The sequence below is a fragment of the Triturus cristatus genome, chromosome 4_1, assembly GCF_964204655.1.
Source record: "Triturus cristatus chromosome 4_1, aTriCri1.1, whole genome shotgun sequence".
Taxonomy (NCBI): Eukaryota; Metazoa; Chordata; class Amphibia; order Caudata; family Salamandridae; genus Triturus; species Triturus cristatus.
Window position 1 is genome coordinate 769,227,618 of NC_140585.1, and position 26,472 is coordinate 769,254,089.

Below are 26,472 nucleotides of genomic sequence, written 5' to 3' on the forward strand. Positions count from 1 at the left end.
GCAGGTGTTCAAGAATACCGTGCGATGCCCAGCTGTCTGATAAAAAAAAAACAAGTTTACTTCACTTGTTTTTGGGGAATGAAATGATGCCATTACACAGCTTTCTGCCGGCCGGAGAGTGCCCAGTGCGCGCCAGTTTATTGATAAGCAGAGCCCGGTACACACGTGTTGTATGTGCACTAAGCGCCCGAGCGAAGGATCTTTATTGATTATGAACAGGCCCGGTTCTAGCGGGTGGGCCAGGCCCACCCAAACATGAGCCTGGCCCACCCAAACAGGAGCCTTGGCCCTCGCAGCGAGGGCTTGAAGGCAGGCGCGCAACGGCATTGGGCTCAAAGGGCTGTCTGTGAGTGTGTGTGTACGCCCGGGCTGAGACGGCTTCCCGGCGCGCACACACAGACAGCTTTTGAGGTTATCGCAGCCGCACCCGAGTACTTCACAGGTCTTTAAAAGACCATTTACATGTTAACGAGGCTTTGTTTAATTTTTCACCCCTTCATCTCCACATAGCGAAAGGCGACATTTCTTTTTTTGGCCGCGGTAACCTTTGCCTACTTCTCTGCTGCGTGGATATTTCTCTTTCTATGCAGCGCAGGAGGAAAGAAGTTTGTTTATTCCTATTCACCTTTCCCGACCCCTGCAGCTGCTTATCACATCAGGCTGTGACACAAAGTTTGACTAATGGAGTAGGTAAGAAAATGTGCCATTTGTTTTTTGTTTTTTAATCTGCACAGGCCCAGCAGGACACGTACTTCGTGTGTGCTTCATTTAAACACTTTTTATCATTATCATGGCAGATGCAGGACAATGATAGCACAATAAAAGATGCCCAGATAACGCTGGTGATTAATGATCCTGCTGGAGAGCAATCATTTGTCTGTTAGTAGTTTTTAAATGCTGATGAACTGTATTTTATGTGGAAGCTCAGTGGGTTACTGCCTTTGTCACAGAGATTCTTGTGTTACTTGCAGTTCAGTTGTTACAATCCTAACATAGGACAGTGACCTCTGAACTGTCATCAAAGAGCTGCATGCAAACACGAATGGTATAGATAGAACTTCGCTTTTTTTGTTTTGTGATATAGTTAGAACTTCCCCAGTCTCATTATTTGAATTTTGCTAAAATTAGTATGTTTGGGCAGATATACATTTTTAGCAGTAAAGCTGACACCCATGGAATACTCTTTAAATCCTAAGGTTGTGTTTCCCCAGACCAAACCCTCTTAAAACATACTCCCCACCAGTATGGATGACATGTGATTCCTACACCTTGTAATCCTCATTGGCTTATGTGGCATTCCCTGTAGACTGATTTATATACTTGTATGATTCATTGTCTCTGTATAATGTGTGCGTGGTGTAAAGTACTGACACACACTACACTGATATGAGTAGCGCTGTACAACAAATGAAATGCATGTGAGAGAGAGGCTACGGGGCACTGTTGGAGGGTGGCAGTGAGGGAATCCGAGGAGGAGGTAGGGGGAGGGTCTATGGAGCAATGAGGGGCACTGTTGGAGGGAGGTAGTGAGTGAATCCGAGGAAGAGGTCATGGGGTGGAGGGGGGAGCTAGGGAAAGATGAGGGGCACTGCTGGAGGGTGGCAGTGAGGGAGTCTGAGGAGGAGGTCATGAGGGGGATGGGCTACAGAGAGATGAGGGGCACTAATGGAGGGTGGCAGTGAGAGAATCCGAGGAAGAGGTAATGGGGTGGAGGCGGGAGCTAGGGAAAGATGAGGGGCACTGCTGGAGGGTGGCAGTGAGTGAATCCGAGGAAGAGGTCATGGGGTGGAGGCGGGAGCTAGGGAAAGATGAGGGGCACTGCTGGAGGGTGGCAGTGAGGGAGTCTGAGGAGGAGGTCATGAGGGGGATGGGCTACAGAGAGATGAGGGGCACTAATGGAGGGTGGCAGTGAGGGAATCCGAGGAAGAGGTAATGGGGTGGAGGCGGGAGCTAGGGAAAGATGAGGGGCACTGCTGGAGGGTGGCAGTGAGTGAATCCGAGGAAGAGGTCATGGGGTGGAGGCGGGAGCTAGGGAAAGATGAGGGGCACTGCTGGAGGGTGGCAGTGAGGGAGTCTGAGGAGGAGGTCATGAGGGGGATGGGCTACAGAGAGATGAGGGGCACTAATGGAGGGTGGCAGTGAGGGAATCCGAGGAGGAGGTCATGGGGTGGAGGTGGGAGCTAAGGAAAGATGAGGGGCACTGGTGGAGAGTGGCAGTGAGGGAATCCGAGGAGGAAGTCATGAGGGGGAGGGACTATGGGGAGATGATGGGCACTAGTGGAGGGTGGCCGTGAGGGAATCCGAGGAGGAGGTCAATAGGGGGATCATGGAGGGATGAGGGGCACTGTTGGAAGGTGGTAGTACAGGTATTTACGGAGAAAGAGGTTATTGGTGAGGTGCCAAAAAAGACTTTCGCATCAGCGCTGAAGCCGGCCCTGTCATGGCCTTTCTGTTTTTGTTTATTTAATTAGCAGTCGGGTCATAAGGGCTACTGTGAAACATACTTTAAAGTGCCTGCTAATTATATTTACTGCTATATTCAATGTTTTAAGTTTGAAGGTGATTTTACTAATGTTTTTACCTGGAAAAATGAAAGTGGAGCCCGATGGTGCCTGATATGGGGCTGGGGCCCAAGGTCAGCAGTGCGATAAAGTGCACTGGAGAGGAATAGAGGATAATCAAGCCTGTAAGGGAGTGCGTTGCAGAGTCTGGGGTCAGGTGGAGGCAGTAATGAAGAGGGATTCTCCCTGAAGAGTCGCACAGAGGGAGCCTGAGTAGTGTCGCTTGCCTGATACTCCCACCTCAGAAACCTCCTTTTCCCATCAAAGGAACATTACATGGAAAAACACTTTTTGAGAGTGATAATATTTAGAAAGAGATTTGGAAAAGAGTGCGTTTTACTGGGCCTTGTAAGACTAAGAAGAGATAAAGGAGGGCCCTGAAGCAGGCCTGTCTAGACATATATGCGACAAATCGAGCCCGCAGTGGCCCACCCAAATGCACCCTTGGCCCACCCAAATAAAAATTCCTGGAGCCGGGCCTGATTATGAAGTCCCCGAAACACATGTTTAATGGTAATAAAGTGCATACCAGAGACCACTTTAAATAACAAAATACTGTTCATAAACCCCAGCCGTGTCATTCCAAAAAAGCCCCGTTTAATCATCAGACAGTGCCCTAAACCCAAACCGTATTTATTGATATTAATTGGGACAGGCGATTGCAGGCGCTCCAAAATGACACGGAGAACTCAATGGGCAAAGTAAGGGGTGTTGATTTTGTTTTATATTATTGCACTTTCTATAGCGCAAAATCTAATTTTTGCAAGACATTGCAGACACTGCTTGATTTGTGCTGGTGAATGTATGTAGCACTTTTGGTAGTCAGGGGGTGGTTTTGCAAACAGGTGCTGAATTGATGATTCAGCTTGTGAAGTCTTGCTGTTAGTCAAGGTGTGTGTGAAGGGTGCGTTCCTCTGTTGGTGAATCTGTGAACTTCTGTGAGTTGTGTGCGAGTGTTTTTGCTGTTTGAAGGTTTAGTCTGGATGGCTGTACAGAATCACTTATGGTTCTTATACGATGACACACGCCCTTTGTCTGGGTGAAGTTTGTGTATGTCAGGCAAATGGCGGTAGCAAATGATCTAATGGCATGCTTGAACTGTGTTGTGTGTATGTCAGAAGTTCTCTCCCTGTGTGCTCTGTATGACAGAGCATGTTTTGCGCTGGCAGAGAGTGATTCTGTGTCCAGGGTGGCACCCATCTGTATAGACTAGCTCCTCTGCTGTGTTGAATGTTAGTTTCGAGCTCGGTTTTAGAATGCTCTGTTGTAGGGTTGTGCATGAAGTGATTGTTCTCACAGCAGGAACAATGACCTTCGATTGTCCAATCATATTATGGCTTCTGTTTCAAGGTGAGCTCTACTCTCGGTGCTCTACGACAGAGCCCGCTGGCTTCGAGCAGTTAGACATTCTTTGGGGGTGGGAGCTGTTACTTTAATCAGGTGAGCAAGGTCACACACAAGTCTATTGCAGAGTTACGGGGTACGGTCCAAATCTGGGACTTTGGAGCTTGCTACCTGCACTCGTCGCTGCTAGAATAGATAAGCGGCAGTGGCAGGGGAGGATTCATGTGCCAGAGTAAATGTTTGCATTGCTTGGAAAACACATCCCAAAGACGCATAAAAAGTCCCTTTCCATGCACACCTCTGTTCTTCAGCTTTGTCGTAATCATTTGGTGTTAGTCATTTCAAAGTTTTTTCGGGTTAAGCATCAAATTGAGTTTGTGTGAGAGGTCGTGCAGGCAGTTTGGTGTGTATGGGGTAAAGGGTGGATTAACGTGAACCGTAAAGTGATGTTATGATTGGAAAAGTATAAAGGTGGTGTGTGATAAAAAATAAAAATAAAAGGTTGATGTTATTTATTTGAAACGAAATAAAGGACCCACAGTAAAATACGCTCCACCACACATTTTACGCCTCACCACTTTCAAATGTCACCAGCCGCCCCTGCTTGTATAGTCTGACTAGGGTGCATTAAACACACTCTACTGTGTGCGGGGTACATTTGTGGTTCGTGCTATGGTGTGTATTATCAAAACCATTTGAGCACCGTCCATCAGTGGTCTTGCTTACTATTAAGCAATCTGAGGACAAAACCGAGCAGATCGGAAAAAAGATCAAACAGATGCAGGGTGGAACAGCTGTCCTTGCCCCCTCTACAATCATTAAAAAATGTGGTTTATCAGAGCTACATGAGAAGAGAGTGAGGCCGCCTCCATCTTCCTCCTCAGCAGAGCCTTACTCCGAGCTCGACGACCCTCCATCCTCATTCACCCGCTCCAGCCAGGTTTATCGTGAGGCTGGGGGGTGAGGTGGAGGGTGTGTGTGTGTGTGTGGGGGGGGGGGGGGTAGGGGGCATCAGTTTGACAACCACTTCTTTAAAAGCTAGTAAAGAAAAAACAGACTTCGCCAAGCATTAGCCAGTGCTGCAGCACAACACTCCTTTCTTGCCTGTGGAAGGTCACGCATACCTAGAGCGCGAGCGCGCTGCCAGCTCCTGCTGGTGTTAAGTAAACAGTTGGTTGCAAAGGAGCAGGTCGCGTCAACCAATGGGGACGGGAGCTCGCTTTCATAGACGTGCGCTGCCTCAAGGGCTCGGGATGGGTGTCAAGCCACCGTGTGGTTAGCTGCAAGATCAGTGCACACTCCTGGACCTCACACCATCACATTCTCAGGTGCTGTACGCTTTTTTTTAACTTTAATTGGAGCGCATGAATGTGAGTTTAATCATCACTTGTATAGTTGCACGAAGCCAGCATATTTTACTTAGGCCAGTGGTCTGCAGGGATTTTCGTCGTCTGCAGTGACCTTTTCAGATTTTAAAATACCTTATAATTCTTAATTATAAAACAGTATTACAACTATATTTTGAAATCATCATCATATTCTTCAGTGTAATATTAGACGGTGTACAGCCAAGTTTGCATTAAATTGTGAGTATTCTCTGCCATTTAGCAGTAACTTCCTGATCCTCGACAGCAAGAAAGGCTAAGCTGACCCTGCCTACGAGGCTTCAGTGCGAGCATTAGGGCACAGCGCTTCCGCTCTGTTCTCGTTTTCCAGGTAGATTTACAAATACAAAGAATACTGCATACTTGAGAAACTTACAGGAACCCGCAATGCTGCCTCAACAGTCCACGGCCGTAATATTATTGTGCAATCTATATTTGTAGTATTTCTATGTCTTCAGTTTGGTCCTTATAAAATTGTGCAAATGATTCGACTAATAAGTATATTTCTGACATTACATTTATAAGCTTAAATTTAAAAGCAGTTTCGTAGTCCATGTATTTCTTACATTAGCTGTTAGAAGTATTTGCTTTATAACTTGAGAGTGGCTTGAACTATAACATAGTAATATGTCCTAGTCATGTTTTATTTGAAACTTCAGCCTTCAAAGCTCTTTTTTTGTAGGAAAATAGCTAAGTTAGTTAAGCGCTTGCTGATGGTCAGCACGTTTGGGGAAGTTTAAATCCCAGCCAGGCCCACTCAATCCTTCGCACCACCTAGGTTGATAAGTACAGTAACAGTACATGTAATTGGGTAGTAACTACACACATCCTGTCCTTTACTGTAAACCCCTCTATAAAGATAAGAGCGACCTTTTGTTCTTTAGGGAACATAGGTACACACGACAAACAAATATGCAGTTCAATACGGATTTACATAGGAAACACCTTTGTATATCCCTTTAACGTCAGTTGTCTACTGTGCATGAACTTCTGTACTGACCTTTTAACTTTTATAATTAATCAAGCAGGGAGGCAGTAAGAGTGTACCTTTGAGACCTTATAGCGTCGAAAGAGATTTGTATAGAATTTAAACAAATGTTAGGTAGCATGTGTAACAAAAGGTGAAAGTGGTGTACTGGCGAGTGTTGAGGCGAATGGTGAAAGTTTTACATAGAAAATCCATATTTTTCATTAGAACCGTCAGTCGCTCAATGCAAATCTGTTAAAGTTTTGTACTTGGTCAAAAACTGGATGAAGTCCTCATCCAGACAGGATGTGTATGATAGATGCTCCAAGGTAATGATATGTCTATGTAGTGGATTCTAAGTACAAGGTTTATGCCATTGGTTAACATTTGCTCAATTGTCACTATTGGTGCACTCATCTTTTTAGAAAAGCTGCTTGTTAGATCTCCTGTACTATAGCATGTGCCATGGTGGTGCCCAGCGATGGTGTCACTATGAAGTGGAATAACCCCATTTCATAAAGTTTGATGTTTTCTATTTTTATCAGGTTTATTGGAGTCTATTAAACCTCGCATCACACAGTTTCGTGGTTCCAAAGCAGATACTGCAAAAACAGTAGGACATAAAACATCCATCATACAATCAAATAAATAATCATAGAATTCTTCTTTGGTCAAATGTGCGGAATTGCATTCGGAGTGCCATCTGATTTGCTATGTCTTTACTTATGGCGCCAAACTTTGAATGCATGTGTCAAATGGCACTGGGTCTTCCGACTGTATTAAGTACCGCAAATTCTAGAGTGCAGTACACGTGAAGGCCGGGGTTAAAATTGGCTCACCTCCCAAATCCTACTAGAGTTGACAAAATGTTGATCTGTCAAGAGCAGTGTGATAATGTTGAATTTCCATTTTGATGATATGAGACTAGCCAGGGAATATAGAACAGACCAAAGCTAGCAAGGAATGATTATGGGACATCAGCCTAAATGGTGTTTCCAATGTCCAAGTTTGATGTGATTAAAAGGTCAGCTGTATTTTTCAGTTTATCTGGACCCTGAAGCTGTTTGATGTTAAGGTCTGTTGTTAGCCAACACACTTGGCTTTAAATGCAAATGTATATGCTGTGCATACTTAATTGCAGGGGCTTTCAGACAGACCTCTTTATCCATTGGTCTGCTGTAGAGTCTTTCTAATATTGTTTCCAACTACCACAGCATACAGCATGGAGTACAAGGCCAGCCCTTAATAACCATTGTCTTACCTGACTCTGAGCAAAATGTACACATCCCCACAACAGATAGTCTCTTCAGTGCCAGGGACTACTAGTGTAAAGTGAGCTTTTACATCATATATATATATATATATATATATATATATATATATATATATATATATATATATATATGTATATATATCCAAGATACCGACAGCTCCTTCTGGTACCACGGGGACCCATGAGAGGTGGCGCAAATGCCGAAAAAACGAAAATGGCAAAACACATCCAAGGTACAATTCCAAAGTCAATGCGCTCTCAGAACGAAGAAATAAGGTCATCAAGTTTCGGTTGCAAGCGTGTTTATTATATGACACGTTTCGACTACCGCCGTAGTCTTGTTCATATGTAACAGAATGTGAGTACATGGTTGGTTAAGTAAGGTCAGCTGACATCAAAACAGGAAGTGCTGGATCGTCAGAGCGTATGGCGGCCATATTTGAGTGTCTAACTGATGTTCAATAGGTACAAAGCAGCCGTTTTGCTCACAAATGTAACAGATGTAAGATACACATAAATACCACAATGTGTCTGCTATTAACTAAATAATGATCATATAATACAAACAAAGTTGGTTAAAGATTACGCAGACAAACAAATAAATGTGTGTAGTATGGACGGAGAGAACATGAAACATAATCGTGTACCAATCAGCGCCTCAGTGCGTGAGCGTCACCCGCCCACTTGTGATCCACTTAACCTGTAAGAATGTGTGTAGTGCACCAAAAACAATACGCGAAATAATGAAGGCAAAATGCCAATAACGCGTATAGGAAGCATAATCAGGAGACCGTGTGAGATGTGAATACTCGATGACCTAAAAGTTCATAAATTAAACTCGGTCAATGCATTAGAATACATAGTGTACCCCAATGTCAACAATCCATCACAATAATGTATAGAGCAAATGAATGGGTCAAACTAGACATTGCCATGTGGATCAGAGTCTATGGAAGAGCCTTAAATAACATGTTAACAGAATACGTGCTCCCAAACCCTTCAATAGATCTCAAGTGAGAATCCCATCAACTACAAAAGGGGGAAGAGAAGTCACCAAATCTAGGTCTCCTGGATAAGTAAAACAAGTTTTTGTGCAAACCCTGTATTGTGGATTACATGTAATGCTTCTTCACAATAGAATACCATAAACCAAAAAAGGAGAACGGGAAGTCCTCTTTGTAGATACATTCTACAACAAATGAAATGACGTTACCAACCATAGTAGTACACATTGAAGAAAAAGGGTAGGTGACCCGTGCTCGTGTTGCTAAGTGAAGTTGAAAAATAAGGGTCCCTTCCTTTCTTCCTGAAAGACAGAAAACACAAAGATGTAGAAGTTAAAACCAAAGACCACAAAAGAATAGGGATCTTTGTACATATATAATATAATCTGTCATGGTATCACCAAGTACAAGGAAACAGAAAGTGGAGGAGAGAAGAGAAGAAAAAAGCATCTTCTTAAAAGATGACACTAAAAATCATCAGAAATGTAAGAAAAATCCAAAGAGAAGGCAACTGTTAAACGGTTCGCAAATGTATGGCTAATTCCTCATCAAGATTTAATCCCCCTGGTGTCCTAGTCTGGAGATCAATAATCATGGATGATTCCTTCTGTCTCAACCCTAGTGTCCTATCTCCACCTCTGGGGTTTCTGTTGATTTGTTCCAGTATGCAATAACTCAGAACAGATGAATCAGAAAAATGTTTATCCTGAAAATGTCTGGCTACAGGGTATTTGGGATCCTTATTCGTGATGGCTCTCATGTGTTCTAATATACGTTTTTTGGCCATCAAGGTGGTGCTGCCAATATACCATAACTTGCACGGGCACATGATACCGTAGATTACAAAAGTCGTACTGCAAGTAACAAATTGGGTGATCAATTTCTTGTATCTGCCTATAGTAATTTCTTTGCAGAATTTGCTGTTCTTACACGCTTTGCAATGTCCACAGGGAAAGAATCCCTGTAGATTATGATCCCTGTTGATCATGGGTTTAGAAATGTCACTGTGTACTAAATAATCCCTCCTGTTCTTACTTCTTTTGAAAGTGATGCTAGGTCTTTCTTGTATGGTATCGCCTATGATGTTGTCATTTTTAAGCGTGTGCTAATTCTTTGCTATGATGTGTCTGATATCATTGGTATTGGCATGATAGGTGAGTATGATCCTGGTATCTGTAGATTCATTGATGTCAGACAGATCAGATTTGTCTGTCAGCATGTCTACTCTGTTGGTTTTGTCGACTTTATCTTTAGCCTTCTTAAGTACCCAATTTGGATAACCTCTCTCTCTGAATCTTTGAAGCATGGCAATACTCTCTTGTTTGAAACCTTCATCTGTGTTGCAGTTCCTTTTGGCCTTGAGAAGTTCTCCAAATGGAATGCTCCATTTGAGAGTTTCAGGATGGTTGCTCAGGGCATGAAGGATACTATTGCCAGCAGTGGCTTTGCGGAACAGCGTGGTTTGGATAGTGATATCCACGATATCAAGTTTGATATCTAGGTACTCTGCTTGTCTGGCATCTATACTCCCAGTGAGAAAGATTTTGCGATTGTTCGAATTGAGTCTGTTGATGAACTCACTGGCCTCAAGTTTCGAGCCCCTCCATACAATGAACATTCTGTTACATGTGACCAAGACTACGGCGGTAGTCGAAACGCGTCATGTAATAAACACGCTTGCAACCGAAACTTGATGACCTTATTTCTTCGTTCTGAGAGCGCATTGACTTTGGGATTGTACCTTGGATATATGGAGATATATATATATATATATATATATATATATATATATATATATATATATATATATATATATTATCTACTGGCGGTCGCCAGTAGATCGTTATAGTTAGGACCGTGTTTCCATAGGAAATCCGCAACATTCTATTTGGAATAACTTTGGCGCCGGTTGACGAATCCTTGCGAAATTTTCAAAATAGGTGGGGCGCTCCGCTCCTACCCTGAAAGTCTCGGGGGATTCGTCAAGCGGGGGCTGAGAAAAAAGGGGGGTCCCAAAACGCATTTTCCCCATGCAATTTTCCATAGGGACCTTTAGTCCAAGTTACAGCCCGAACGGCTGAACAGAATTACTTGAAATTTGTCAGAGAGGTAGTCCTCAGCTCAGGGATGTGCCTTTTGCATATATGGAGTCAATCTGTTCAGTAGTTCCTGAGAAAATTGCAGTTAAAAGCACATACATATCTATAGCCGAGCACCCTAACTTGGGCGAGCGTAATTCTGATTGGTGGTTACATGTTAGTCAACGTTTGAATCGGTCGAAATCAGGAAGTGTCGGCCGCCATTTTGTTTGTTTTCAGTGCGAGAGTGAAAAGGAAGGTGGCGAACATGAAAAGGGGGCAGGGTAGAGAGTTCCTGACCCCCTACCCTTTGTCAGGGGGTCCCTGAAGGACCCCCCCCCCCAAAAAAACATTTAATATTTTTTTTTAATACGTAGTTTATTGTAAAATAAATATATAAAAAAATAATAATACATACATAACTTAGCATTTAAAAAACCGTACAAATTCACTGAAAAAACCATAGGTTTCACACACGTTATAGTTAGGAATTAGCATTTAAAAAACCTTGCAAATTCACTTAAAAAACCATAGGTTTCACACATGTTATAGTTAGGTGGATATTTCTCTCGTAAAAAACCAATGAAATTCCCCCGTTATAGTTAGTTCAGATAACTATAACTCGCGCGGCCGCCACTCTATCACAAGGATGATGTCAACAGTGATGTCATGAGTGATGCCACTGACCATGTCATGAGTGATGTAATATGTGACGACATCAGCAGTGGATTGCGGGCGTGCAAGTCTTATAATGCGCAAACTTTGCCCAAAGGCGTCAAGGCACTGCAGATAGAGCCAATGGTCGCAGGTGGCACAGAAGGGAAACTAACAATTAAGTAGTGAAGAGCCAAGTCTTTAGGGCCTTAAGGAAAAGAGAGTGAGTTTCTTGTCCAGAGATCGATAGCGGAAGAGTATTCCAAAGCTTAGAGACAGCAACAGAAAAAGCTCTCCCCCCCCACCTGGCTCTCCTGAACCTGGGAACTACCAGCCAGTTGTTACTGCCAGATCGTAATTATTTGGTAGGAACATACCGTGATAGAGAAATGGTAAAATTGCAAAATAAGTTTTCCAAGAAAATGTTGTTTTGCGGAAGAAGCAATATGTCATTTAGAGAAACTTAAGGGGGGGGGCGGGGTTTAGAATGGGGAAATTGTAGATAGAGTAGAAGCGAATTACTGAAAGTAATATTAAAAAAGAAATGAAGCTGGCAGTTAGAAGATGTATAAAAAATAAAGGAAGGGAAGGGGGAGGTAACAAAATAGAAGAAAAAAGGGGGAAGGTAACAGTGAATCATGTATAGGATGGGAAAACAAAAATGGTTAGAGGGAAGGTGTAAAAGTATGAGGAGAAACACTGGTGGGTAGAATATGCATGGGTCTTAAAGAAAAACAAGGGAAGCTAACAGATGAAGAAACAAGGTGAGAGGATATATGATTGGGAAACGTGGACGGGGTAGGGAGAAGTAGTGAAAAGTAAAATTAAAGGAGTAAAGCAAGAGAGTACAAGACATGTGTATTAAACAAAAGGAAGGAATGGTGTGACCCACAGAAGCAGACGCAAGACCGCAGCGACAAAGGGATTCTTTCAGACCACACAGGCCTTCTATTTGGCTAGTTGGCAACCCACCACAACAAGAGGGTAAATAAAGGAAGAAAATAGAAAAGTAATACAGTAAAGTAGGGTGTATGACAGGCAAAAAATGAATGAATGTAGAGATTAATAGCATGCATAGAGCAGCCAGGCCAATACACATCACTCAACTGCACTTCTAGCAATAGATTTCTTGGACTGCCCTCCTATAACTACTGGTGAGGGGTAGGGAGAGTATTAAGGTTCTTTTTTTCATAGTTAAGAACTCCATTGGCTGGCTCAGAGATTCCACACTGGTCAGCAGCAGTAGGATAGTACAGCAGAGCTTCAGCAGAGGACTTCTGGCATGTTCCTAGGTATGTGGAAAAGAGCAGCACTCCGCTTCTTGTTAAGGAAGCAGCTGCTGATTTCATATAGGTTCAAGTCCAAAAGGTATTCCATGAGCTTTATGGACGCTTCAGTGGTTACTTCCAAAATTAGGGAGTTGAGTCATGACCCACTCCCAATCGGGCTAAGTCCATCCACCAATTTCAAATGGTAATTCTAATCATGCTGCCATTGAGTTCCCTCCAATGGCCACTGCTTATTCACAGATGACCAGCTGCACCTTCCAACAAGCTGTTCTATTTCTTTGAAACATCATTATAAGAAAGTACCAGAAAAAGAATGACTTGGGCTTTGATGGTCCTGCGTGGACAGCTTCCATTTTTCATCCTGCACCTTCATCTAATTGACTGCTGGTGTATAACACCCAAGAGTAACTGATCATTCACTAAAGTAGCATTACATATCATTTGACAACATACATTTTACATTTTATAGTTGCCAAAACTATTGAAAATAATTTTACAATTCAACTCTAAATGTACAACTCGCGAGCAATAATAAGGGTGGTTATATTTAATTAAGCATTATGTACTTCTGGTTAGGATATTGGGTCTTAACTATAAAGGATGAAAAGTTTGATAATTCACATGCGTTGCAAACATTTTGTTTACACATTCAAAACTTTTATTGGTGCTGGATTTTTGTTAACATATCGAAATATGTGCTTTTAGTTACTAATTTTGGTGCAATATTGGTAAGGCTTGATTATAAATACACAGTGTCCAATTAATAAAGAGCAAAGTGAGAAGGTTTAAATTTGCTCTGCTGTGGAGCATTATGTATGTGTAATAGATAACCAAATTTGCATTCAAATTTATAAAAAAAAATTCCACCCAGGGATAAGCCCCTTTCCCTACGCTTACTCCAGTCTTTGGCAGGGGCACATTTATAGACGTTTCAAGATAGGAAGCTACTGGCAAGATCTATGTGACCATCTCCAAACTGAGAAATGTGTGAATGTTCACCTATTTCTTCAAGGTACCTCTACTAGACATGCGCACAATATCACCCTGATGTAAACTTGTCAATGTGACAATGATAGCCATTTTGTTAAACTTGAAGCAGTTCTCATTACCCTTTCAGAATGTAGAATTCGGCCAAATCCTGATTCTGTGAAATGGGATGTAGATATTTTATTTAAAAAAAAAAAAAGCCTTGTTTGCCCTCCAACGGTTAAAGGAAAACGTGTAAAAAGTTTAGTAATTTGGGCCCACAAAGCCTGGCTGAGATTACACGTTAAGTTGATTGACAAGGTCAAACAAAACAAGACCAATTTCCTTCCTGGTGCCAATACAGTAAGTGTAAAACACTCACAACAAACACTGCCTGTCTACAAAACACGTGAGCAAGGAGGATTTCCAAAGTGACAGCTCAGCATTCGGGTGTCATCTCTTCCAAGCACGTACCAATAATGCCTTTGACAATTAATCAATGTTGGCAGATACAGTGATAGAGAGTGTGTGTCTTTAGTATGCAATTTATGTAGTATATGTTTGGATTCAATGTGATAATTACTCGGATTCTGTGCTTGACCTCAGAGGGTGTCACTTAACCGTTTTCACCATTTAGGTTTCTCTTTTTTGGCTTGTGAAGGGTACAATTGATATTGCAGATCTGCTTTTAGTAACCAGGTATTTTCCCGGTTTATGAAAGTTGCTTATTGTAATATCCTAATACATCCCTGTCAACAAACATTACTTAAGAAATACATTAGACACATAACCTTTTTTAGGTCTCTCCTGAGCCAGCGCATGCGCTTTCTGGCGAGACATTTAGGAGTGGAGTTTTCAAAGTCCGACCACAGCTTTGTGTGGCATACAGTGTGCGGATACACGCACAGGCACAAGCAGAGGCGCCATCTGGTGTTCCTCTCGCTCGGCCAAGCGCGCACGCCTCGCTTCAATGCCCCTTCCCCTCCCCCACCACTGAGCGCGTCTCGCAGCTTGTTTTAAACTTTCAGAGCGTGCGCTTGTCCTTCTCTCTCCCCCTATCTCTTTCTCACTCTTTCCCTTTCTCCCTCTCTCTCTCTCTGCTCTAGGTACGTTACATGAATTGTTTGCTGTCAAGTAGGGGACTCAATGTTTATAGTTTAATTTGCATGCAGCAACCGGTTTTAGTTTAAGAAATGCTAGAATTTTCAGCTTTTGACATTTGGTGCATATTACTGATTTTTCTGTTAATACAGTTTTTCTATATTGACTTCTGATTGATTTGTATTGTTGTGCTTGGATTGCGACATAAACTAACCGTCTATAACAGTGTCGGGCTGCTACATTTCACTAGTCACCCACGGTCCTGTTCAAACTTGTAGAGGTTTCCTATGGCAGAAATGTCTGTCATGTTCTCTGTTGGTATTGAGATGTCCGTCGCTAACTCTTGGGTAAGGTTATTGCATTACAAATTTTCTTTTACGTTATATATAAACCATAGTTCAGTATTTTGAGGCCTGTTTGCTGCACAGTATACATTTAATGAGTGCGCCATCCAGTATCGATTTGCACTTTTAATTCTCCTGAATAATAGATTAGATTGTAAAAAAAAAAAACGAAGTCATATGGTATAATAATGTTTATAGATTGCTCGTAATTGCTTGACCATAACGTATGTGCTTGTTTGTCTGATAGAAGCTGCTTTATCAGTGTCTTTGTTCACTGTGTTATGACCTTTATGTGGATGTCTTCTCTTGCATATGGTTTATATACCATTAATTAACATCTTATGTGATTAATTTGTTAAATTCAATGTATTTTTTTAGCGTGGATATTAAGCTGCTGTTGTCAAAAACTGTTTATTAGGTCTGCTGTTGGCTAAGACCTTTTGATTTTACTAACATTGTGCGTGTATATGTGTTTTTTTTTAATTCCTTATAGGGGCTTTCACCCAGTCCTCTTCATCCGTTAGCCTATCATATTCCCATTCCCCCTACCACACACACTACAGCATTGGGCAGAGGGTCAGCCACTTGAGCCATTGGTTGCTTTGTGAGTGACCACATTCGACTGTTTTACAGGTGCACATACAAAAAGTGGTTCCTTTTAGTGCTAGACTACTACGAGTGCTATTTAAGACCAAAATAAGTTTTGCTTTTAGATTGTTATATATTTATATATAGCTCCAAAACACAACTTCCCTCCCCTGTAGCAAGGACGCGTTTCGTCGATCGGGTCGCCTTGTTCACAGGTGACATTAAACACATCACGAATTGCTGGTCCCATACACAACACTTTCCATGGTGATTGCAGTAAACCTTTTGATGCAAGCAGCTAAGAGTGTGCGTATTCCTTTCCTTTAGGAACAATCATTTGCAATGCAATAGGTCTCGCAGTTGTTGGAGTTTGAGCTATTGGCATTGTAAATGGCAATGCCTTTTATTTATGTGTTGGTTTTTAAAACATAAATAAAAGGCATTGTCATTTACAATGCCAATAGGTTAAACTCTCGCAAATGCTAGACCTATTGCATTGCAAATGCTTGTTAAAATAAACCTTCTAAGTATGTTTTCTAAACTATAGCTGTTGCCAGCTAGGAATAATGATTTACTTGCATTAATGAGCATGCAGAAGGGCATTATCTTTGAGATTAATGCCCTCTCCTTCAGCTTTGGATACAGTCCTTGAGATGTGAGACAGGTGTATATTGGCTTTTTAAACTTTTTAAACCTTACCAGATGCACTCAATTATCTTATGATAATCCCCAGAAGAGCTTTCCACACTTTTGTGTTTGTGCAACAAACTAACAAGGAACGATGTACATGATATTTCACATAAGTGTCTCAATGTAAAGTGCTTACAGGCTCATTAATATCAAAGGGTTAGCTATAAACCATGTTCATAGTAGTCAGTAACTGACTATTATCGGTGTGCCTCAAGCTGGAGTAAAGAATGGTTTTATGACCTAAACCTCCCTGCAAGACTCAAACAAGCTCAATGCTGACCTTATTACTTTGTAATCACTTCTCAGAAATGTAGATTATAGAAGCCCTCAGCTCAGGGTAGCCGCAAACCCAGAATGCAGCATGTGAGTGGTTACATGACACGACCATCCCTGGAAATCATGCGGCAGTCAGTTGTTTGCCGTATCAATTTTTCACTTCTATCCCGAGTTTAACTATTGCATTTCTAGTGTGTCTTAGCCAGCTTTCCTCAGATAAGGGTGGACAAGGACATGGGTGGTCTCCTTATTGGCTCTGGTAGAATTGAACTTTTCAGTGGATTACATATGGCCCACTATCTCCACAGGCAGTAGTAAACCTGCATTGACACCCCTGTAGAGGACAGTCACTCACAGATTGCATATGGGAAGTTTCATAATCAATTCACTCATCCAGAATGTTAATGCATCTGAATAGGCTCTACCTTATTGAGGGAGCTATTGATATAGTTAGAGATCAAGTGTAGAAAGGATAATACTACCTAGAGAAAGGTACCTGTTAGCTATTTTTATTCATCAATTTCCCTGGTAAGATTAAAAAGAGGGGATAGGAAATGTACCAGAGGTCCACGCAATGTTGATCAATACCCTAGCATCACAGAGTTGGTCTCCATGTTACAGGCATGTTTCTGCCTCATAGATCAGTTGGCCTTCACCAAGACCAGAAGGATCCCCATCAATGTAATATGACTCATGTAATGATGACAGTTTGTAGTGACAATGTCTCTGCATGCACACACTAAGGCATACATACATACATTTCACTTTGTGCTATAAATTGCTGGATGAGATTCTTGGGACCCGCTAGTGGACAAGGGAGAGCCAGCCTTATTGTCACACTTTCTTCAAAGGTCAAGACTAACTTGTACACTTGGATCCTTCCCTTCACCCCTGAATTTAATAAGTGTCAAGTCCAGGATCCCTAAATCTCATCTATCACCTGACACACATCAAAACAGCACACCACAACACCACTCGTTAACACACCATGTCATTCTACCCGCTCAAGCACATACAACTCTGTCACACATGCACACACCCACTCATAAATAACAAAAACAATCCCACAATGCACAGCCAACACAAACAGCCCCATCAGCATTTGACTGTTTATGTCACACAGCAAACACACGTAACACACATTCCACTGATTGCTAATCATTGGTGATTAGGAAGTCTTGCACACAGCAGACCTGGAAAAATAACCTTGATGTCATTTTCATCAGAGAAATCAAGTTCACCAGTACCCACATCCTTGATGGCTTAACTACAGAATACAGCATATAAAAAGGCCAAACAGAATAGAAGGTGGCAACATAGGTGCCGATTACGATCCGGTAAAAACCGGGTACGAACCGTCGGTCGGAGCGTTTTCTCCGTCCGACTCGTACCCGGTTGTAAAACTTTACAAACATGGAATTACGATTCGCACGGAAACACCATTTCCGTACGAATCGTAAAAAACACCGACCGACGAAAATATACGTACGAATGTGATCCGGGAATGCTGCGACGTGACGTCGGGACGCTTTCAGGCAGCGTTTCACGACCCAGGAAGTACGATTCGAACCGACAGCAGTCTGGACGGCAATATTTTCACGGCACCCAAAAAGTGCCGGAAAAGCGAAGTACGGCGCGAAACGACCAGAGTAGGTGGCCCGGTACGCGCCGTACCCCCCCCCCCAGCCGCCGTACGTACGCGCCGACCCCCCCAGCCCCCGTACATTCGAGTCGTACCTCCACCCGTGGATGTACATCCGTGTACGTGTCGTACCCCCGTGTATGTACACCCGTGTACGTGTTGTATCCCCCATGTATGTACACCCGTGTACGTTCGAGTCGTACCCCCACCCGTGTATGTACGGTGCGTACCCCCAGCGCTACGTGCTGGGGTTACGCACCATACATACACGGGTGGGGGTACGACTCGAACGTACACGGGTGTACATACACGGGGGTACGACACGTACACGGGTGTACATACACGGGGGGTACGACACATACACGGGTGTACATACACGGGGGTACGACACGTACACGGGTGTACATACACGGGGGGGTACGACTCGAACGTACGGGGGCTGGGGGGGGTCGGCGCGTACATACGGGGGCTGGGAGGGGGGGATTCGACTCGTACATAGGAGGGCTGGGGGGAGTGTTGGGCGCGTATGCGGGCACATGTCTCCATGGTTGCTATGGGAGTTCGGTGCGGACGGTGTTTTTTCCATACGGTTGTAACATCGGACGCACGGGATGGATCGTAATTCTGCGGTCGGACTTCACTTTTCACATTTGTACGGTAAATCGTCCGTGGACGTGTCGGACACATTTTCCGACCCGAGGACATGTGGGGAATAATTCCCAATGCGATTCGTATGGACTTTTTCCCATGCGAATCGTAATTGTCAGTTTGTACGGCACTTGTACGATTCGTACGGTAAAAAGACCGGATACGAGTCGTACAGGGAATTTTTTTACCGGATCGTAATCGGCACTACAGTTGGCCATCTGTAATTGAGGAACTTCACTCTACAGCAATAGCCATTACTTCTCTTTTTGCTCTCCCATCTGTCAACAATGTAAACATTCTACTTGAGTTATTAACCACCTAGAACCAACTCAGGCTTCAACATCCAGAGCTCTGTCCTTATCACAGCTTCCTTTTACAATTTGTTATTGAAGGTCACTTCCATTGAATAAAATATTATGCCTGTATACCTCCGGAGGTGGTGCGAAGCTGCTTGTTTTTGAAAAGTTTGCATCTTTCCGCATCGGGATTATGGGTAGCTGCTAAAGTAAACTCACTCCTCTAGGTGATGGAGCACCCCAGAAACCCATTCGAGTACTTCTGCTGTGGTGCCCCAGGAAAGGCAGTGACACCACCAATACATTTCTCAAAGGCTCTTCAAAAATGGGGAGAATGGTCCTTATGGAGCGCAAGGCAGTGACGTACTACAGGGTAAGCAGGCGGACCAGCAGATGATGGCCTTTGATTGGGCCTGGCAGGCCATATTCTCTTGCAGGGACTTGACACCACGGGGAGTTCACATGTTCCCTGTTAGTGGTGGAAGGACTTGGCATTGGGCCACCTCAGTTAAAAAGTGCAGTGAGAATGAGCTTGGACTCTTTGTCCTGGCCTCCTCACCATGACCACCACCTCCAGTCGGTGGCACTCGTGACCACCGGAAACCGCTGTAGGCCAGGGGATATTTTTTCCCCACCCATCCAATAAGTCTTTGGAGTTGATGGGGCATACATTTGTCATTTTATTTTATTTTTCATGAAGTTGGTTTTTTCAAGTACTTGGTTAATGTCATATTCTATTTTATTTATGTTTTCTATTGCAGATAAGTGCTATGTTATATGTTTGCCTTTTGTCATATTGGGGCGCAGTGTATTCATGGTTGGTGGGGACACATCAGGTCCCCTGGGCCATCTCTTGTGGATTAAGGCACAGAGAACATCAGTGCCACATGGACCACAAAGGGGGTGCTTAGAGCAATTGGTAAATTAAGCTGCATCTTTGTGGGGGGTTAAGTCAGTCGCAGTTGTTGCCCTTACCCACCTTCCGGCGCATGCACTGTTTCGCTAAGGGAGTGTTGCCATTTGGGGGGGTTGGAGGATGTGGTCTGCACCAAGGGACCAAGACATGGCTCGTTAGCTCAGGCTAGCTTTCAGGTGGATGGCGGGGGTATCCCAGGTAAGTTTTTGCTCTGAGATGAGCACAAGTAAAGAGGGCAGAGATTCGCATGAGAGCGATTGTCCTTTTCCTGCTCTGGGATAGGGTCTTAGAGGTCCCAGAAATCAGAGGTGCCCGGTACCTGGTTGTTGGGCAAACCATGAGTTCACAAAAATGATTGTTTAACCACAGGGAGGTATGGGAATGTATGTAACTTGATGTCTAGCTGACTATGTATGTGAAAAGAATCTTATACGATTTTATAAAAAGAAGTGCTGTTCATTTTTATAAAATGTTGCACATTTTTGATTATGTAATAAAATATGGCCAGAGATTTTGATATCTCTTACCAGACAGCAAAACCGGGTCTTAGGCTGGCTTTATGGAGTGTTAATGTTATGGGTAGAGGGGTTTGTGTCAGATGAAGGCCATCAACATGTTCCCTCCATAAAAAAATCTGTTTGGGACGGCCAAAGGTGCAGCAGCGCACCAAGAGAGTTCCCCAAAAAGACAACCCAAGTCTCCCCTTGGGGTCGCATTTATGCCCCCCGCCCCCACCCCTGAAGAGGTTTTTCTTGGTTTAAAGCACTCCTGGAGCCTGTGGTCTTGTACATGGGTTCTGGAGTCTGGGGACTCCTATTGAGTGGGTCTAAAACAACAGTAGCAACATGGTTAAAGAAAAAGACTCTTACACCCACTTAATTATTTTATATATGATTTATTGACAGTGATAATATTGACAATACAATGGTATATGATTTCATCATGCTCATGAAAAGTCTTTAGTGACAAAAAATAAGATAACTGTCAATGATTACATGCTTTAATGATGGTTATTGACATTATTTGAATTGCTTTATTGACAACCCCAAGGTTAACAATCTGACATGACAAAGCTTAATAAAAGTTGGTGTAAGATGATTTCATTCCTATAACACCTATTACAATGGTGATGTGTTGGTTTATTATACCATATTTCTACTTTTATCAATGTGATGAGCCGTGCCAAAGCCCGGAGCCACCCCCCCCCCCCCCCCCCCGTATTGTGTCTTGTATAGGTGAAGGCATTGTGATTGTAGGGTTAAGGACCCACTAAGGGTTGTATTTAATGTGTTATGATTATGTCATCAAAGGTATTTCCATTTACCTAATTATACATATCTCCAGTGTGTAGTATCTAGTAGTGTGTATGTAACCAGTATGTTTCCTTTTTACAAGAAAAAGCATAGGCTGCACAGTAATTTATTGAGTGTTGTTGTTCAGAACCAGTGAGTTGTGGTACCAGCCCACACCACCACCACCCCTGAATCGGCTTTTGACTGCTCTGCTATCTACCCTGACTGAGTAAAGTGCTACAAAGGTGTACTTGGTTTCAGGGAAAGAGGAAGTTGCAGACTTATTACTTGTGAAGGACTCCCAACCTTGTAACCTAATAACCCACTTTCTTACAAGGCGGCCTAATTAGTACAGTTGATGCCAGCCTTGACCACTTGATTTGTATTTAAGGAGAACAGGACTGGAGATAAAGAACAGCCTTGGCAGTCACCCTTTTTGACAGGGAAAACCTAGCAGTTTCTCCTGCAGGTCCTCATCAACTGTGGTGATATTCTCATCATGTAGCGGTGCCAGGATGATCAGGTGGTCGGGTAGAATGCCTAATTCATGCAAGGAACTCCACGGTTGATGTCAGGGGATATGGTCAAAAGAGGGCTGTAAATCCACAAACACCACTTTCAAAGGTTCTCTGTTATGACATATTTTTCTAGAATTAGCTAATACCTGAAAACCTGTTCAGTTGTGCTAGTTTTCTTTCTAAAAATTGCTTGACAATGTGTCCTAATCTTATTGTTCTTGACCCATGTTTCTAGTCGGGATAGTACAACAGAGATTTTTTAGGTCTCGCCTGCGAACGCAGCGCGAAGCGCTGCTGTCCGCCAGCGAGATCTATTGTTGCTGACTTGCCTCGAAAGTGGGACAGGAGATGGGCACGCGCAGGCCTTTATCGGATATGAGTTGGTGTACGCGCTTACAGCCACGCGGCGTGCACATCTCCTGTCCCCCTTCCCTCGCAAGCCAGCATGCAGTTTCACTTTCGTCCTCACCAGCCTCATGTAATTTTTTTTTTTAAATACGCACGCGCGCTCCAAGCGCAGCGCGCTTTAAATGTACAACATGCAATGTATTTATTTTTTTAAATGCACACGTGCGCTCCAAGCGCGGCGCGCTTTAAACGTACAGCATGCCCCACTTACCAGCTCTTGTGGGGACTCTCCGGCTGGTCGCGTGTCTTCAGCGGCTCACTGCAGCACCACGCGGGGCTCCGTCTTGCTCACAGGAGCCCCGTCTGAAACCATGTGGCATTCATGAAGGCGGGGTTGGCTTCCGCCGGACTTCTACTATTCTTTTTTTGCCTTGGCTGCTTTGGCGGCCCCCTCCCTGGGTTGCACGATGCAACACTCATTAAAGTGGCTTTTAAAGTCCGCACGCGCTGCCGCCACTGGGCACGAGCCGCAGTTGCAGAACACGCAAAAAATTCAGTAACAGCGCATGCGCGGGCAGCCCTCGACCTCCCAGGTCTCTTTCCCGGCCCGGATATGGAGCTGCTTTCTGGCGGAAGAGGCTCTAGTAACTCATTTTATTTACTTTTTTTTTTTACTTTTGGGTTCCGCACTTGTTGATTTGAAGACGTTTGGTGCTAAACCATTAACTGTAATTTAGTGTGCTGGGTTTCAAAGACCACAATACACAAAGAGAGACTCCTTATTAGGGTGCATTTGTTGATTGGAGCTGCTAACCTGTCTGTTGTGGCCTGCTTGGAATTATCTATCCGTGTACTTGACGCCTTGGCTTTGTTGGTGCAGTTTTCGCAGATTTCGGATAGCGGATAGCGGATGCTCCGGGTGGGCTGTCCTTTAAGGGAAGCTTGATGGTTTAGTAATCGTTGATGCAAGCGAGCACTCTCTCTGCTCCTTATTGTTGGCCTGATTTGCTGTTGGCAAGTGAAGTTCTTGTTTAACTTTGTTTGCAAAGTTGTGAAGCTTGTCATGTGTGTGACAACACCCGTTTGCTGGTAGCTCTCTCTGCGCCTTGGCGCGCTACTGGTTCATGCCCAGAGGGAGTCCATGGCAGTTCCTGGCCGTGTCTGCGAGAGTGCCCAGTTGGCAGGAAATGACGTGATAAGGGGTGAGATCCCCGATGAATGATTGTGCACTGCAGCCCACTCTCCGACACAGGGTGTCACTCACGGCTGCTTCTGAAGTGGGGAGGGGGCGCTAAAAAGAATTCTGCCGACACCCAGGGCGGTAAACACCTTGTGCGGGCCCCCTGGCTGCGCCTGAACCCCTGTGTAAAAGGCGGGGTGCAGTCCTCACCAACCGTCCTACTGACGCCAACCAGTGCAGCATGAAGGGCGGCTCAGGTCCCTCCGGCCAAAGAATCTGAGGTGGAGCGCTCATCCGAGGCAGGAATGTGCCAGTTTGCACTGGAACGGGACGAGCTCTCAGCAGCTGGTGTGAGAAGAGAGCTCCGGTCAATTGTGGTCGTAAGGACTGAGTGCACCGGTGCTGTGTGGCCTTAAGGACTGAGAGCCCCAGTGATGTGTAGTCCCAAAGAACCGAGTGCACCGGTGATGTGTGGTCCGAAGGACTAAGTGCGCCGGTGCTGTGTGGTCCTAAGAACTGAGTGTACCAGTGATGTGTGAAATTAAAAATGAAACGGTTCATATTTCACTGCCCTGCATATAACTGCAATCAAAGGTAAATTCCATCTAAAAGAGAATCCGTTTTATTGTTAATTAAATATTTAGAAACCGCAAAAGCGTTCACATTTGTTTTTGCTCCAAAGAGCAAATGTATACCTAGCGTCTTCATGTTTTTGCGTAGGTTTATGGGACATCATTCCCCGAGGTCGCAGCTTCTTGTTTTCTTTCTTCTAAACTCATTTTGCATTACACCATTTGATTAATGCTTCACAAAGGGAAAAGAAAAACAATAACATTTACAATGCCAATAGCTCAAAACAATGTCATTGCGAGACCTATTGCATTGTAAATGCTTGTTTTTGCATGTTGCCTAGCAATCCGATCGAGTAATAATTCCTCAGATCGTACCTATTGCCATTCTTGTACATAGAGCAATTTCTTCACCAAGTTACCCTAGAGGTAGAGAGGCATTGCAGGGGAGACCATTATATACAAATATAATGAAGTTGCCCCATATACTGGGCTCTGTTTTTAGAGGTTAATAGAAGTTTTATCAGGGCTATGGGCCTCGCCACACAATCTGTTAATTGCCTCCTTTGTTACTACAGTATTCAACATTTTTAATTGATGCAAAGCATGGAACTATATTAAGAAAAAGGTGTGGGGCTGGCGCAGTGCTCAAGTGAAACAAATGTATAGTAGTAACGACAGGAAGTTTAAAAAGCAGCTTAAATACAAAGTCTTTCGAAAGTTATGAATTAAGATCAATGCAAATCCAAGTATTATGTCACAAAGAGCCCCGAAAAAATGTGTAATAATAGAATTGTTTCCACCACATGAGGAATTAAAAAAAGTTCATCATCAGGATGGAGTAAATTACTTTAGGAAGTAGCCATCCTTAAATATGAATTGAAGTAAGCTTGAGAGGTACATTTTCAGCAGCGGTGCATTCTTTCCTGCGTTCAAGCAACTGATCAAGTAGTAATGAAGAAGCGATAAATCTTCATTGGGCATTTAAAACGGACCGGGCCCAGCCGTGGGGCGCATCACTGACTTGGAACTGAATGAAATCAGTGAGATCAAACAGACCAATTAGAGCTCACTGAACAGGGAGTTTAAATTATATAGCTTATGACACATCACCAGAGGGAATTGGGCCTTAAAATTAAAATGAGAAATAATATGAATGTCTAAATATGGATTAGATACTGCCTTGAAAAGGAATTGATGACAAACAGATCAGGAAAACTAGAGAGGTGAGGATCCCGTGTCTGATGGGATATTTCCTTGCACAGTAACCGCGATTAGTATAATATCACCAGGCATAAGATTTAGGATAGCCACTCATTGACTGCTGGTCATCCGTTTGTTGCACTGGTCATGAAATTATCTTTTGGCTTCTTACATATATTCGCAGTTGCATAGAAGTTACGTGGCTCGGTCCTGCATCAGCCCTTGACATAATAGAATATTCCATGCACTCTTTTTTTTTACAAATATTTTTAAAAACTGTGCCTTTTTTTGCCAGTGTATTCTCTGTTTGCCCCAGTTTCCAACTTGTCTTGGTGATGGTATCCCATGTCTCTATAAAACTTAGGGAGTGTTCTGAATTTCCATAATTTTAGTAAAATGATGTTTCTGAATGATGAAGTCCATTTGTGGTGAAATGCCCCTGCCACTTGTTGGACCATTTATTTGATGTTGACAAACATAGTTATTAGCGGCTGGCATGTGCAATTTGATATGTGCATTCTTTCTCTAGCAGCAGGGACATTTTTGGTGCCCTGGAATGCTTTATTTTGAGAAGCACAGACTGCGTTTATTTATTTTATTTTATTTATAAAGTTTTGTATAGCGCGAACATGACCCAAGTGGGTATCAGAGCGCTTTACATGACAAGAAGTAGCTAACAATTGGACTGGTAAACAAAACATGCAAGAGAGTCAAACATATAAGAAAGTACATATGATTAAAGAAAATAGCTTGGTCTTGGTTAAGGTCAGCAATAAGGTGGTCGTTCCTCCCAAGAGGGTTGATATTCATACCTTTTCATTGTCACCGATATATTGTCTTAGGGTAAAAACTTAGCAGAAAAGCTTTGCTTATTTTCTGAAGGAGGCGGCAGAGGAGATTAGGCGTAGGTCTAGAATTCCATATCTTAAGGTGCTATAACCGAGAATGCTCTTGCACCCGTTTTCTTTTTGTGGGTTTATTGGGTCTTCAGAAGCAAGGTGTGCGCACTTCGTTAGGAACTGCTGCCATCTGATTTTTCCAGCTTTTGGGCCAAGTAACTGGGGGTATTAAAGTGTAACGTTTTATGCGTCATGCAAGCAATTTTCAGTTGGATTCTTGCTTCGTACGGTAGCTAGTTTAAGGATTTTAGATCGGGTGATATGTGTGTATTTCTTTTAGTTCCAAGGATAAGTCTTGCTGCCGCGTTGAGAGAGGCTCTTAGGGGGGGCAGTTTGTATTGTGGTAAGCCACATAGTGTGGCACTACCATAATCCAGTTTGGGCAGAACAAGAACTTGAACCACTTGTTTTAGGTCCTCGTGTGGTTCGTAGAAGGGCTCC

At 43.3% G+C, this 26,472-nt stretch overlaps 1 protein-coding gene across 3 annotated transcripts in view; it reads left to right on the forward strand.

Moving 5' to 3' along the window:
* LOC146855507 (monocarboxylate transporter 2-like) overlaps nucleotides 1-26,472 on the forward strand; it is a 350,090-nt gene that overhangs the window by 49,654 nt on the left and 273,964 nt on the right. Inside the window, exon 1 of one of the 3 annotated variants that reach the window (XM_085653341.1) lies at nucleotides 5,088-5,233. The exons of the other annotated variants lie outside the window; for them this stretch is intronic. The gene's annotated coding sequence lies outside the window, so the exon portion shown is untranslated. Of the gene's footprint in view, nucleotides 1-5,087; nucleotides 5,234-26,472 lie in introns of those variants that run through there. 3 annotated transcript variants of the gene reach the window in all.